This window comes from Rhagoletis zephyria, unplaced genomic scaffold (genome assembly GCF_001687245.7).
Source record: "Rhagoletis zephyria isolate East Lansing unplaced genomic scaffold, Rhagoletis_zephyria_1.1 Rzeph_scaffold_00075, whole genome shotgun sequence".
Taxonomy (NCBI): domain Eukaryota; kingdom Metazoa; phylum Arthropoda; class Insecta; order Diptera; family Tephritidae; genus Rhagoletis; species Rhagoletis zephyria.
In genome coordinates this window covers 302,092-312,993 of record NW_016157159.1, presented here as the reverse complement: position 1 = coordinate 312,993, position 10,902 = coordinate 302,092, and the positions used below count along the sequence as shown (strand labels likewise).

The 10,902-nt window shown below is 35.8% G+C and overlaps 1 protein-coding gene across 3 annotated transcripts in view; it reads left to right on the top strand.

The window, feature by feature from the left end:
* The first annotated feature begins 2,165 nt into the window (after nt 1–2,165).
* Nucleotides 2,166–10,902, top strand: part of mib2 (E3 ubiquitin-protein ligase mind bomb 2) — a 170,283-nt gene continuing 161,546 nt past the window's right edge. Inside the window, exons 1-2 of one of the 3 annotated variants that reach the window (XM_017628426.1) lie at nt 2,166–2,243; nt 2,323–2,936. The gene's annotated coding sequence lies outside the window, so the exon portion shown is untranslated. Of the gene's footprint in view, nt 2,937–10,902 lie in introns of all 3 variants that reach the window. The other 2 variants (XM_017628421.1, XM_017628411.1) reach the window with 2 other exon arrangements.

Below are 10,902 nucleotides of genomic sequence, written 5' to 3'. Positions count from 1 at the left end.
CGAAAGAAGTACACGTACCAAGTTTCGTTAAGATATCTTAATTTTTACTCGAGTTATCGTGCGCACAGACGGACAGACGGACGGACGGACGGACGGACGGACGGACAGACAGTCACCGCTTAATCGATTTCTCTTTTCATCCTGATCATTTATGTATACATTTGTCTATATCTATCTCGATTCGTTTTGCCTGTTACAAACAACCGTTATGTGAACAAAGTTATAATACCCTTGTGCACAAGTGCGCTCGGGTATAAAAATTGCAGTAAAAAGCTACGACCAAATTGTAAACAACGAACAAATGTAAATAAACGGCTAACGTCAAAGTCGCCCAACTCTTTTCCTAACTGCGATTAAAACGGGCTACTACTACTAGGTTCACATATAAGTAGATTGTCCTCATTTTCGAGCTTAACACCCTAATCTGTAATTATAACAAGAGATTAGCCATATAAAAATCGTCCCTTGTTAATCTGTAGTTATAAAATAATCTCCCTGCAAGAACAGTGACTATCATTTGACAAATCATTTGAGTGGCAAGACTGATAGAGATTTCTGTCACTGGCTACCTACAAGTTTCTATCAAATTCTAAAGGGCATTGTGAAAAATCTGATGTAAACATTTGTGTACATGTGATCTTCCGTCTTCCTCCAACGTATGGCCTTATTTAATGGTCTCTTTTTAACCAACGCAAAATTTGCAAATGGGTTAGTAAGATAAATGAGAATGTGTTAGTTTCCATCACACAATTCTTGTAGGGATAGTTTAAGAAGAAGGCGTGATCTTGTATTTTTGGTTCAAGCATTCCATCATTCTTGGACCACCCTCGCGTGTAGGTGTAGAGTCATAAAGTTAAAAGAGAGACAGGTTTGTTATACATATGCTTGAAATACAATACCGGCGAACGGCAAACTTCGCCGAATTGGGCGATGCTGTCGTTCACCGTTCGCCCAGCTATTTCGCCTACTTAAACAGAATTAGAGCGGTAGCGAAAACAGCTGATCCCATTTGGTCGCCTTTATAATTTGGGTGACCATATTTAGAAAAAACTAAACCATATTTAGAAATGAGGAAATGATAACAAATATAAATGTAAAACAAAGAAAGATTATTATAAATAATTTGTTTCAAGCCAGATTTAACGAATCCACAACTATATTTTTCAAACAACAAAAAAAAANTAAATACCTAAGTAAATAGTACTTGGGTATTTAGCAGCTCCTAAATACCTAAGTAAATAGTACTTGGGTATTTAGCAGCTCCTAAATACCTAAGTAAATAGTACTTGGGTATTTAGCAGCTCCTAAATACCTAAGTAAATAGTACTTGGGTATTTAGCAGCTCCTAAATACCTAAGTAAATAGTACTTGGGTATTTAGCAGCTCCTAAATACCTAAGTAAATAGTACTTGGGTATTTAGCAGCTCCTAAATACCTAAGTAAATAGTACTTGGGTATTTAGCAGCTCCTAAATACCTAAGTAAATAGTACTTTGGTGTTTACAACAACACAAAATACCTAAATACTTTTGTACTTAGTACTTAATACTTAGTAAATACAATTTTGCCCATCACTGCCATGAACGAAAGACACAAGATCACTCCTTAAGGAAAGAAAGAAAAAAGTTATTTTCTAGCTGTCGAAATCTCGACGCCATCTTTGTTGTAAGAAGTAAACAACGAAGAGAACAAAATAAAAACCGCGTAATAGTTGAACGCATGAATAATCAATTTTGTTATGCAAATTCTTCTACAAATCATGTCGTTGTGTTAAATTATTCTTTACCTTACGTGTGCACACGTTGTCACAAGCGAAAATTAAGACAAGTAAGAAAGTCTAAGTTCGGGCGGGGCCGAACATTAACTACCCGGCGCAAGTATTACATATATGGCTTTTCACCTTTCCGAAAGCTACCGCTACATGGTAAGCCGGGGTGTATCAATTTTGAATAAATTAGCGTCNATTATCTCATAAAAGTTATAATCATTCAAAATTAAGTAACTGCTTAGCCAAAATACTTCTCTTTTTACAAAGTTCATGTTCATGTTATGTATAATTTCAAAAAAGTTGGGAGCGATGATCGATAGACCTACTAAACTATCGATATTTGTGATAGTATAAGAAAAAACTATCAATATGTATTGATAGTCTACAGAAATTGAAACTATCGATACTATCGATAGTGCTATCGCTAGTTTGACAACTCTAACTGACACCAATCTGACATTTTCTCGTTGCCACCCGTAGTGTACAGCTTTTTTACATCTTTGGTTTTCATTATTTTCGCAGATTTGCAATAAACTAAAACGTCCTTTTTTGCAGGAAACAAGGCAATACAAAATAAGGGGAAATTTCGTTACCAAAAATAATAAGAAATAAAATCGTCAAAAGTGTGAAAGCTAAACGTATCATAAAATGTGTACTAGGAGCAAAGCTTTGAAGCAATTGGAGGAACATATCGAGTCAAACACATACAAGTAAAATGCAAAATTTTGGCAGTGGGTTGTAGAAAAGTTATAAAACGCGTTAAAACGTTCGCAATTAAACGAGACTTCTTTGGCTGAGTGAAAAAACTTGTATCAAAACTAGTAATAAAGTTTCTATTCACGTATCGAAAGACGGAAAAATTGGCTACCGCTTATACCAAAACTGGTCATAAACGTACATATATTAAGGAATCAAAAACAAATCCATATAGCGTAAACAGTTCCGGCTCATACTTAATTCCAGTAAACAATCCACGAAACGCAGAGAACAGTATCTCAGAAGCTGTACAAGCCAGAGAAAAATCAGTGAATATACATAAAAATCTGCAACCTTATACATATATGTACATAAACACATTCGCTTTGATTCAAGGACACTACGCTTACTTTCTTCTGAAGCTATATCGCCTGAATATCTCTTAAAACCTTTCGGAACAGTAATAATTCAATGTAAGTATAAAATGACTAATAAAAAACAAACAAAAAATTGAAAGGGTACGGTTTAGTTATTTATGCAATGGAACAAGTAAAGAATACGCACCGTTTCTCTAGAAAAAAAAACTAAAAATAGGAATCGATAGAGCTTCTTGTGCCCATTATAACGATATTTAAATTTACTTGCGGAAATTAAAAAATAATCCAGCTATCGAAAGTCAAAGATCGAAATTTGCTTTTCGAAAAACCGTAATATCTCCAAAACTAGTGGTGTTTGTAAAAGTTAATATACCGTTTTAAGGGAGATTAAATTTCTTCCCTCATTTTCATTATTGTGTTTCTGACAGAGTAGGAGTGTAATGCTTGAAATACAATACCGGCGAACGGCAAATTTCGCCGAACTGGGCGATGCTGTCGTTCACCGTTCGCCCAACTATTTCGCCTACTTAAACAGAATTAGAGCGGTAGCGAAAACAGCTGATCCCATTTGGTCGCCTTTATAATTTGGGTGACCATATTTAGAAAAAACTAAACCATATTTAGAAATGAGGAAATGATAACAAATATAAATTGTAAAACAAAGAAAGATTATTATAAATAATTTGTTTAAAGCCAGATTTAACGAATCCACAACTATATTTTTCAAACAGCAAAAATAAATCGTGTTTAGGTTGTTTTCTTTTAAAACTTTGAAAGCAAAAAACAAATACGGCCACCTTTGGCACGCACAGCTGTCATCGCCCAGCAGGGCGATAGAAATAAATCTATCGCCATGAAACGCCGCCAAGCGAACTTCGCATTTCGCTTTGGCTGTGTTCTATTTCATATGCTTGCGGTTGTTCTAATTTTGACAGCGCGAATTTCGCTGTGGTGAGTTCGCCGTTCGCCGGCATTGTATTTCAGCTATAATGTTCGTTCGTTCTCCGAACGAAAAATGACACTGAAGATGGCACAACGCCTAAACCGGCTTGTCTACAAACCAAATTTGACAAGGGATGACGGAAAATCGTTCCACATTACATGACATTTCTATTAGTATGCACTCCTTGTACTTTGCTTTTCAAATTTCTGATAAAAAATGGTTTTTATAAAAAATATATGAAAAATTCTCTTTAAACTGCTTTTTATCAAAAGTAGCTTTATTAGGATCTTATCGTACTTTTAGTATAAAGGAAATTTATTTGCCTGCTGAAGTCTAGAAAAAAGAATTCTGATGAGGAGATGTGGTGGTCTATAGCTGCTGTGGTAATAGCTGCTATAACTTCTACCGCTTAGACTTTGTTTCTTTTTCAATTTTTTTAATAAACAATCGTGGTACAAAGCTCAATAAAAAATATTAAAAATTATTCGCCTATCGTTTGATATGAATATACCCAAATTTTGCGTTTTAATACATTTTATATAAAATTTATTTTCATAAACTTTTCAATGCTCCTCCGACTTTGCCATCTACAATATTCTGCGCAGAGGGTGTATAAAATAAATATATCCATAAACTCAAAATGCAGATAATCTAAATACGGAAAAATTAAAATACAGGCAAATTAAAATACAGACGAATAAAAATATGGACACAATAGAAAAACAGGGCAATTTTGCAGTACATTAAACTATCACTGCTGCTGCAGCCCGCTTCATACCGGCAGGGTGCATATCGGACCCACGTCCAAACTTCCCTGCCGAAGCGGCTGTTTTAGCAAATGAGCGTGACAGCCTTCGTCAGGCCGATCCCGGAGATCCCCGTATCAGGGATCTCAANATTAAACATTAATCATTTGTGGTTGGGGCGGAGGGGGAGGGAGCGTGGCTTATGGATTATAACCCTCACTAAGTAGTATTCTCCTTTCCGTGTTGCCGAAGAAGAGGGCTGTAAATCTTTTGCAAAAAACGCCTTTCTTTGCTGCCGAAGAAGAGCTGCTGAACACCCTTTGCAGAGAATAGCTTTCCAGAAAAATCACAGAAAATTAGTTAAAATAAACTATAACGCATGATACAAAAAATTTTAGAATGTAGTTTCTCTTCAAAATTTTTGACATAAACCGTGTCTGTGACAAACACGCAATGTGGCCACTGCTAAGATATATGTAAGTTCTGTTCGCTATGCAAAAGCCAGTAATAGCCCAGTTATGCATACTTTGGACTGCGATACCATTTTTACTTAAAAATCAAAAGAGTTGGGTAACCGCTTACACGCAAAACTTATTTAACAGATTCCTTATATGACAACTCTCATGCAACGCCAAGTATGCATAACTGAGCTATAAGAATTAGCCAGGAATAAAATTCAGAGAATAAGGTATCTTATTCTTCCAAAGAGAGAAACTTACTAAGTTTTGCGCGAACCGGAATTAGCAAACATTTGCAAGCCTCACTGCTAGCTGGCGTCCGCGGTTACATTTCGAACATAATAAATTTTTAAAATTATTTCAGGTGGAAAACAAAACAGGACCTATACGTAAATTCCTTCTTATTCTGACTTTATTCAACATACGCTTCAATTTCTTTCTGGAAGTCACTGTCGGATTTCCTATCAGCGTTGCCATTTTAGCCGTTTTCCGGCTAGATTTAGCCGGTTTTGATAGCAACTAGCCGGAGAAAATTCGATCTAGCCGGCAGCCGATTTGTTAGCCGGTTTGTAAAAAAAGTTAGCCGTTTTTAGCCGATTTTACTATTTGCCTAATTTTCAGGTGCAAAAAGTAAACAAGTTGTTCGAAAGCAATAATGCAGACCCAATGAAGATTTTTAATGAACTCAATGTTTTACTTTCGCATCTATGCTCCCTAGTGGTTATTAGCGCGGACACATTTGATCCTATATGCTCCCCGTTGGAACCATACCTTGCTCCATTTCCTCAGTTTTATCACAGTTTTGAAGAGTATTTAAAAACAAAAGTAAGCACAAACGCTTTTGACCACGAAGCCGAGAAAATAATTCGAGAAAATGGTCGCTATTTTATTATCACTTTAATAAAGGAATTACGCCAACGCCTCCCTACAAATATTGCCACACTAAAAAAAATTGACTTTTTTCGGTTGGAAATGCATTAAGAGTAATTAAACCAAAAGTATTTGTTCAACTACAGCAACAAAAACACAAATATAACGCCGACGAAATAACATCCATAGAGATGCAATGGCAACGGTTAACGTTACATACCTGGAGTAATTTAGACTCAACTGTAAAATTTTGGGCCGAAGTTTATCAATTTCGAAATGCCCTAGGAGAAAACCCTTTTGCTGACCTTTCCAACCTAGTTTTTAGTTTTCTTGTTTTGCCTATAAGTAATGCAGAAGTAGAGCGAATATTTAGTTCAATGAATATAATAAAAACTAAGCAAAGAAATCCAATGTGCGTTAAAACGTTAAACGCTATTTTATATATAAGATACGGTTTAAAACGTGAAGAAAAATGCTGCCATAATTTTACTGTAGATGACGATCTCTTAAAATTAATGAATTCAGGTGATATATACAATAGTGATTCATTTGATGATGAGGAATATACACTCGATATAAATTAATGGTGTTAACTAGTCTTTCGTTTCTTGCGATTTATTTAAATAAAGCATGTGAATTTTCACTAAAACATTTTAGCCGTTTTTAGCCGCTTTTTTAAGCCAATCTAGCCGGTCGGCCCAAAAAGTTCTGGCAACACTGTTTCCTATATCGACAGTGATGTCGACTGCCCTCCGCTTACGAATACAGTTTTTACAGCAAAAACCTTTAAAATTTTTGGAATTAATTAAATTAATTTAATAAACAAATATTTACATACTTCTTTCATTAGTAAATCGCAATAAGATTGTTCATTTTTAAATTTAACGAATTTGTTGATTCCAATTGTTGTAGACATAAATGCAACCGTGTGCCAGCATCCTGCTTGCAAATTGTTGCTGGCAAAAATTTTCCCAGCACGAATTCGCAACTTCTCCTCCAAATGAATTGTCAAAATTGTGCTCTATCCTTGCAAGTTTTACTGGTTTTTTGGCCAAACGAACACGATTTAAAAAAATTGCTACCAGCTTGTACAAGGTCTTCACATAGCGAACACTCATATAGAACTTTGGGATTTTCGCTTATTATTTTAGATATTTTTTACAGAATATGTAAATATTTATATATTTGGTAAATGATCACTTAATTATACCTTTCATGAGCATGAAATGGTATAACTTTGGTCCGATGTTTCTAAGTACCAGAATAAGAAAAGATAGACCCATTAAAATGTATACTTAAATGATCAGAACGTCGAGCTGAGTCGATTTAGCCATGTCCGTCTGTCTGTCTGTCGGTCTGTCCGTCTGTTTGTATGCAATCTAGTCTCTCAGTCTTCGAGATATCCGGATGAAATTTGGTGGGTGGGTGTGTTTTAATATTGTATTAATCCGGGAGAATCGGACCACTATAACATATAGCTCCCATACAACTGATTTTTCAGATATGAGATTTACCGTTATAACTTCTCCATTTATGCAGCCAAGAACATGAAATTTTACAATACTTCCACCCATTATTAACAGAAGACTTGGAGTGAAAATTACAAAGATCGGGTCACTATAACCTATAGCTCCCATACTACTGATTGTTCAGATATAAGATTTTTTTTTATAACTCCTCCATTTAAGGAGCTAGTAACATGAAATTTTGCAATGCTGTCACTCATTATCAAAAGAATACTTTCAATGAAAATGGCGAAGGTTGCGTCGCTATAACCTATAGCCTCCATACAACTGATTGTTCAGATATGAGATTTTTTGCCATAACTTCTCCATTTATGCAGCTACACATGAAAATTCTCACCATTTTCACTCATTATTAACAGAATATTTACAGTGAAAATAATAAAGATCGGGTTACTATAACATATACATATCTCCCATTTAACTGATTGTTCAGTTATGAGAATTTTCGTTATAACTCCTCGATTTATGCAGCTAGGAACATGAAATTTTGCAATACTTCCAACTATCATCAACAGAATTCTTATAGTGAAAATAACAAAGATCGGGTCACTATAACATATATCTCCCATTTAACTGATTGTTCAGTTATGAGAATTTTCGTTATAACTCCTCGATTTATGCAGCTAGGAACATGAAATTTTGCAATACTTCCAACTATCATCAACAGAATTCTTATAGTGAAAATAACAAAGATCGGGTCACTATAACATATATCTCCCATTTAACTGATTGTTCAGTTATGAGAATTTTCGTTATAACTCCTCGATTTATGCAGCTAGGAACATGAAATTTTGCAATACTTCCAACTATCATCAACAGAATTCTTATAGTGAAAATAACAAAGATCGGGTCACTTTTACATATAGCTCCCATACAACTGATTGTTCAGATATGAGATTCTTTGTTATAACTTCTCCATATATGCAGTTGGAAATATGATTTTTCGCACTATTTTCACTCATTATCGACAGATAGTTTACAGTGAAATTAACAAAGATCGGGTCACTATAACTTATATATTGCCCCATACAACTGATTGTTCAGATATGAGATTCTTTGTTATAACTTCTCCATATATGCAGTTGGAAATATGATTTTTCGCACTATTTTCACTCATTATCGACAGATAGTTTACAGTGAAATTAACAAAGATCGGGTCACTATAACTTATATATTGCCCCATACAACTGATTGTTCAGATATGAGATTCTTTGTTATAACTTCTCCATATATGCAGTTGGAAATATGATTTTTCGCACTATTTTCACTCATTATCGACAGATAGTTTACAGTGAAATTAACAAAGATCGGGTCACTATAACTTATATATTGCCCCATACAACTGATTGTTCAGATATGAGATTCTTTGTTATAACTTCTCCATATATGCAGTTGGAAATATGATTTTTCGCACTATTTTCACTCATTATCGACAGATAGTTTACAGTGAAATTAACAAAGATCGGGTCACTATAACTTATATATTGCCCCATACAACTGATTGTTCAGATAGGGGATTTTAATGTAAAACTAATTTATTTGGACAGCTAAAACCGATTAATTTCGTAAGCTATTGTATAAATAATAATACAAAGTCTACTGAGAAAATCGTCAAAATCTGTGCTGTATAAGCTTTATCTCTTATACCACTGATTGTCCCTATACCAGTTTTTGCGATATATCTCCTTAATGTAGGAAGCTTAACCCATACATTGTGTTACCGGTTTACATACCGATCACACAGCAGTGAAAATCACTTAGATTGGTGCTATATAAGGTATACCTATCATACCTCTAATTGTTTACATAAGATTTTTTATATATGTAACACCTCTATCTACTTGTGCTGTGAATATATAAATTTTTTCAAATACAGTAATCAGTTAAAGTAAAGTTTTCAGATGTTCATGAAAGGTATGAAGCCTTCGGCATAGCCGAAGACAGTGCTGTTTTTACTTGTTTTTAATATGTATACGTCCACCAAAAACCATATTTCCGTCCTGAGCATTGACTTCGAAAAGGCTTACGGCTGAATTGGGCCACATGTCGTCCTCCAGCAGCTTGCTCGTTGGAACAAATTTGTTAAAGAATTTCTAATTAATCGGTTCTTTGCCGTCAAAGTAAATAATAAATATTCAACTACTTACAAATTGTTCAACGGTATTCCTCAAGGTTCACCACTTTCTGTGGTGCTCTTTATGATTGCTTTTGACGAAATAAATAAAATTCTTGAATCACATAATGTATGCTGACGATTTACTACTTTATTCCAACTGTAAAGATTTATCGGTGGTACAAACGGATTTTACCCATATATTGGCAGATATGGGAAACTGGGGTAATATCTCGGGAGCCAGGATATCGTTTAGTAAATGCAAAAGCTTTCATATATGTAATAAAAAACTTTGTCCACCTATAAATCTAACGTTTAATAATGTAGACATTAATAGCTTCAATACATTAAAAAATTTGGGGATAATATTTGATTCATAACTAACTTTCAAAAATCATTGTAATTATGTTAGAACAACGCTTGATAAGAGATTAGATATAATAAGATATTTATCATCGAAGCACTGCCTCGTGCACCCCACAATGCTCATCAACGCTACCAAGGCCCTGATCCTTTCCAAAATAGACTATGGTCTACCGATCTACGGCCACTGTGCGAATAAAAACATTAATCTCATCCAACCACCATATTACGTAGCTGCTAGGAGGTGTATACGAGCATTCCCAACTTCGCCTGTCAGGTTCACCTTAACAGAAACAGGACTCCCCTCAATTAAAGAAAGGATAACGTACAACACCTTAAAGCTAATTCCAAAACTACTGCAGTGAAGAAATGCAATGTTATATGATGTGGTCACCTCGATTAGCAAAAGAAAGAACCCTATGTCTCGACCATCGTCAATTGCAAGAAGTATCGATGCAGCAAAACAAACAGGAATCGGTATCAAACTGGATAAATTCAAGTATAAATGCCCACCTCCATGGTTCGAGTTGTTGTTGTTGTTGTAGCGGCTACAACAACCCCGCCCAGATCGGTTGGTATCTCAGTCGTTGTCGTCAAGTTCCACTAACGGTAACCCTAGGAAGCGTGCAGCTTCTGCGGGGTTTGCCCATAAGGACAAGGTCGTTAGGGATGTCGGGTTTGCCGGGCATGCGAAGAGATGTTTCGAGTCATGTGGGGTCTCTCCGCATGCCGGACATTCATTAGGCACATCCTCATTCAGCCTACTCAGGTAGGAGTTTAACCTGCTGCAGTAGCCGGAGCGAAGTTGTGCAAGTGTGGTGCGCGTCTCCCGAGGCAGATGAAGCTCCGTCTCGTCAATGTCCGGGGGTGGTGTGCCTAGAACGGCATTCACAGGTCTAGAGTCTACATAACTCGAGACTGAGTCCCTGTGAATGCCGTTCAAGGCCTGTCTGTAGGCTGTCGGGTCCAGAGGTTGCTTAATGAACCTCTGGACTTCGTCCGTTAGTTCATATAGATGCCTCCTGACGTGCCTAGGCGAGGGC